A 6,072-nucleotide genomic window follows, 5' to 3' on the forward strand; every position below is an offset into this window, starting at 1 on the left:
ATCGTTGGAATCACACATGTCATCCTCCAGCAGCAAGTGTTGATTTTTCAGTGATAATTAGTTTGACTTGACAAGTGCTGATTGTAGTGTTATTAGTCAACTCATGGAGCTGGTTTGGCTCTGATGCAGCAGTTCAAGATTATTGACTTTGATGGGTGTGGACTTACAAAGGCAGGCATAGTATTTGTTGCTTTGTGTTGTGTGTCAGCCTGAAAGGGACATTTGTTTACATGAATTTTGCAGCTGAAAACCAGTTTCAAATTTATAAGCATTGAGATTCAACGCCACCGGTATTTGTAGGTATGCAGGCCTGAAAAAGTTTTTTTTCCAAGGTAGCCTATCCAAATCCAATTTTTTTTTAACGAATTCCATCAAAACCAACAATGATTTGATCCCAACATCTATTGCCTGATTTAGCTTATTCTTCTATGAAATAGACTATATAATATTTAATAGATTTTTTGTCCAAAAATGTTTAAACATGTCAATTTGCCACAACGCGTGACATGTTTCTTTTTGTTTTTTTACAATCAACAGTAGCACTATAGTTTATTATATATTTATAGTTCATTTACAATCCTACATATACTGTCCTGCTGCATTGTGGCAAAATGTGGTCCTGGAGATACCTACTGCAGCAGGAACTACCACGGACACGATTTTCAGTACTTTGGTACTTTATATGTGCACTTATATGTGGTCTGACCCATCCCAGTTACATTTAATAATGTAGTAATGACTACTGAGTACTCATGGGTGGGAAGGTGAAGATGTTGACAGGTGATAGTGTCTAGTAGCTCCTGTTTGAGTAATGTTTGCATAATTTACATCACCCCTCTTGTTTTAGGAAAGTATTAAAGACATTTTTGAAATACATTTATATATTTGTGTCCCAGTTTTAAAGAATTTTGAGAGTCTTTTCAATTAAATTTGTTTATGATAGGAAAATATAGAGTAACCCCAGCCTTATTCTTAATGTTAAGCAGAATTTAATTTAGCCACTGGATTGATGAAGCTTCACCAGTTATTCAAGAGGCTTTATTAGTTCTACAGAATCGGTGACAGTGTGGGAGTCCCAGCTACTTCAATCTCTGTGGGTTGTTCACACCCTAAAATCAAATAAGAGTCTTAAAGTTTACACAAAAGTCATATGATTGATTCATATTGATCAAGGTGTTTACTTATGTGGAAGTTCTTGAGAAGGGATGCCAGTAAAGCACTGTCAGGAACTTTAAACTTTAAGGCCAATTTATGTTAGGAAACTAGTTTGTGCATCAAGTCAGCAGAAGGACAATCTTTCCTGGAAGGCATTCAAAGTGTTGCACTTGTTTCTGTACATGCAAAATGACAGAAAAGCAGTTGTGCAAAGATTGAGAGCTTAAAGGAGAAGTTCAAGCCCTTTTTATTTTCTCAACTTCACACACCTGGCCATAACGGCGTGAAGTGAGAGTGAATGTCAGACTGTCGGTAATGGAAAGTTGCAGAAATTGTCTGAAGCAGGCCCATCAGTTCTGATGGGGTGAGGGGGTTTCAGGTGCTGCTCAACCACCCAACAAGCACTTTGGTTGAAGCCTACTGAGGGTTTAAAAGACTCCTGAATTAGATCTCCCCGTTTTCAGGTCTAGGCCAGTGGTTTTGCTGGAGAAATACAGAGACAGTGAAGTTGTAGAAGCATTGTAAGCACCAGTTTTTTCTAAATTCACACTTTCTTCACTGTCTAGGTCTAGGGTTTGTACTAATTTGTTATCTTATGTTGTACAGTAAATTAATGAATCATCCTGCATGCTCTTCCATGCTGTACATGGGACAGTGTGTGTGGGTGGTTTTTTTCAACAGTGTACACCTGTACTCCTCACTTCACTTGACTGTATAAATATTTTGGCCTATCAACTACTCAGCCTGCCTGGCACCAGTTCACACCATAAACCTGCAATGTGAACACAAAACTGACATATCATTATCTTTTAAGTTGATATGGTTACCCCTTTAGCAAACAGTTGCTTTGTTACACAGATAGGGAGTAACATAGTTTATTTGGAGTCGTGTTTCTGGTCACCTAGTCAATATTCACTGTCTTTTAGCTCTGTTTTTGGCCTCCACCAACTCCTGAGCTCCTCCTCTAGCTGCTAAATGATCCATTATGTTCATCAGATAGTTGGTAACTGTGTCTGTTGTTTGGTGTTTAGCAGGTAGAGTACAGTGGTTTTAGCAGAGTTTTCAGTTTTCACACTGAAAACAGCAGCCTGCTGCAGCTGAAAATTATACTGTGAGGGCAGTGAGAGTGAAATAAAACAGTAAAGTTGTGGACCAGACAGCTAAACAATGAGCTGAAACTTACTTTAAAGCTCTATAATGCTGAATTATCCGTAATGCATATTTCATGTACCAACTAAATGATAAATGAGATAAATCTACTTAACACTTATTATCTATTACTACTTATATTCACATGTTAATTCTTCTGTGATAATGTGTACACAGGAGACACACAACACACTCACGCACAGTGATTTAACGGCAGGCTCCCCGGGCAGTGCAGTGCTTCAGTTATGTAAACTGGCCTGGGTCTGGATCAGGTCAACCGTCAGGACTTTGCATCTTCACCAAGCCCCTGCAGCTGCTAATGCAAACAAGAAGCCCTCATTTGCTCCACAGTGGCCTGACTGGGTCAGCGTTCACACACACAAACACGCAAACAGCAGTAGATTCAAATTCAAATAGAAATAAAAAGCCCCATCTTGCAACATGATATCCACTACTTGAAAAAAGGGAAACCCACTCTGAAATTTTTTTTAAAGCATATTATACAAAAATAAATGCTGGTGCCTTTTAAGGAGAATATTTTTTGTATTTAAAAATATAAAGCAGCTACACTTTTATAATAAAAACATATCAAATGACAATAAGTCGAGTATTTACTGTAGATACTGTAGAGAGTGAGATATTGCCTTCAGGAGTTGATAGAGGTCAAACACTGAGCTAAAAGAGATACTGGCCAGAAACATAACGCTTTGATATGTCAATGTTGAGTTAAAAACATTTTTGTGCCGACCACAAAAAAAAAGCAAGTTTAGTGATGATGATTTTCTTTCTTTTAAAATTACTGATAAATTATTTTCTTTTTGGAAATGAGTTCTGCAAATGTATGACTCATTTAAATATACAGTACAGCTAATATACTGATCCGCTTTTTGTGGAAATGTCTTTAATTTCAATTAGATGTTGCTACAGTGGCATTTTTTAATGACCACATGATTAAAAGGTACAAATGCTTTTTTTCTCTTTTTTGTCCTTTTGTCATAATTTTCTTCCCAGCTGTACCTAATTTAATACTTATGCAAAGTACAAACTTTCCACTCTTTACTACAACTGCTGTTAAGGATCTCCTATTATCTGTTCTTTTCACCTACAGTTAAACTTTTCTGCCTGTGACATGTGCCCTGTTTTCATGTTGTGAAAGTCCTAGTCATCCACCACCTGTATACTGTACATGCAGCCATTAAATGGTTAAAGTCAAGTGTTCAAATTCAAATGTCTAATTTGTTTGTCTTTGTTTGGAGAGAGCCGTTTCTCTCTGGCATAGCCAGAAGTATATGTGAGGCACAAAGTGAAGAGCTCTTCATTTGCCTTGGCTGCAGCACTGCTCTCGTGTGCAGCTGTCCCAGCCTCTTGTCGTCATTTGCGTCTGCACACTGTGCTGTGATGGACAGGTGGAGGCCTCTCACGGTGGCATCAATGCATGGCTCCAGGGCCCTCGCTGTGGAGGCCCTAACATATACTAAGTGATGCTAGACCCAAGTATACTTCAAAAGGAAGATTCCATTTACAGCTAACTGGACTAGTTTAAAAAATCCAACGGATAAGGATTCAGAAGCTGCAGTTGCTGTGTGAGGGATTATGTCATGTTGTCTACCTCCTATTAATTAAGGCTGCATTAATCATGATTTTTTGGGCCAGTTGTAACATAGCATTCACATAACATGTTAGCAACAGTTGCTTATTTACACATCCAGGAGATCAACGCCTGTTTGGTGCTGTGCAGGTAAAGTACAATGGGTTTATCAGGGTTTTTCTGATGATGAGAGTGGTGAGAGTGAACCAACAGTAAAGTTGCAGGCTGGAAAACCAAAACAATGAGCTGAAAGATACTAAAAAGCAACACAGAGCTGAGGTGGAGCGGATTTGGGTGATAATGCCATCAGTTCCCACCATAATGATTATAGCAGCTAGTCAAGCAATCAAAGAATAATAAGATTTGTATTCATTGTTAGTCTAGTTTAGTTCAGTTTAGTTCAAAACGAGAACTGTTTTCAAGCCTCACAACATATTTGGCATTAACTGAGAATCATTAAGTCACTGAAGCACACAGACATGCTATAAAAGCTCCTGAACAGAAATGTTGACAATAGAGTCACCTTTCAGCAACATAACTCATATTTTTAATCACAAGCACAAACACTAAGATGAAAGACTCATGAACAAATATTAACAGTAAATGCAGTACCAGTGCCAAATCTATGATGCATAAGCAAACTATGGCAACTATGAGCCTGAGCTCCAGTAACAACGGGTACCTGAGAAATTACTCACCACTAATTGTTCATAGCCATAAAGCATAAGAAGCTGTCTTAAGGAAAGGGTGAGGTCCCTCGCAAACTATACTGCATGTCCATCACATCTGTCAGGAGATGAAGTGAAGTAACCACACAATCAAACACATTATTACAGTCATGTGGATCAGGGTGCATTAACTTAATGCAATATTCCATGTTTTTACACTGTGCCTTTAAAAAAACACAACTCAAATTTCAAATTGTAATTGAATATATGTGCAATACATGTGCTTAATGCAAATACGCCATCAATTGCCTCTTGCTCTGCTGCAGAGCCAAACACTTATTCCTGTTTGTTACAGTTTTAACCACATGGTTTTGTATTGTGTATACAGTATATTTACACTTTCTACTGACTTCTTTGATTTATTGTTTACTTTACTGCAATGCTACCTAGCTGCAGAATTTATTGTAGAACTAGACTACAGAGAAAGCACTTGTTCATTTGTCTATCAACTACGGATGTGAAGTCTTGATACTATTTTTAATAATGGTGCACCCAAGTGTTTCACCATTTATTCAAGTATATTTCTGGCTTTTTTAATTTGATTTAGCTACTATTTAGACAAGAGAACCAAAAGATATTGATAAGTTTTTTAGATGCTAGCCTATAACATTTATTTACATTAGGACTGCAACTAACATTTATTTTCTTTATATATTTTTTTTCCCATTATTCTTTATTCTATTATTTATTTATTTCTATTAACTGCTTATATATATTGTTTATATATACTTTATATATTGTCTAAAACTGATAAATGTCCCACACAAATTTCAAGATCCTCTGTGACATCTTTAAATTGCTTGTTTTGTTCGACCAACAGTCCAAAACGAAAATGTTTTCATACAGTGAGATAAAATCCTCACATTTAGGAAGCTGAGACCAGTAAATGACTTAAACAATTATCAAAATAAATGTATTTTCTGCTGAGGAATAAACATATCAGCATTAATTTACCTGTATTTAAAGTAAGCCTGTAAATGCTCACAATGACCAACAATTCTATCCATTGTGTTTCAGTGACGTTGTGTATTTCCCTCTCCTAGTCTCCCTTCACTGACAGTGTCAGGTAGCTTTGCATGCCCTGTGCACACAAACCCACACACTCAGAGACTTCTACAGTATATACATGTAAAACCTTAGGAAAATCCTTGTTTACTCACAGATCACTAAAAAACATATAATAATAATTATATTGTTCACAATTAAACATTTGTGATCCAATACAAATGTATATTTTAATATGTAAAACAAGAAGCAGCAACAGACTTTGTTTGTTACTGTGTACTCTAAAGAGAAGAACATGCTGGATTTAGCTAAACAAAAAAGGTACAAAACGAATAGGATGTTTAGTAACGATCATTATACAAAAATGTCAAATGCTAAAAATCAATAAAATGCAGACTAAGGTTATACAAACATATTCTAAATGTTTATAACTGTCAGATAAAAATA

Source organism: Dicentrarchus labrax, unplaced genomic scaffold (assembly GCF_905237075.1).
Source record: "Dicentrarchus labrax unplaced genomic scaffold, dlabrax2021, whole genome shotgun sequence".
NCBI lineage: Eukaryota > Metazoa > Chordata > Actinopteri > Moronidae > Dicentrarchus > Dicentrarchus labrax.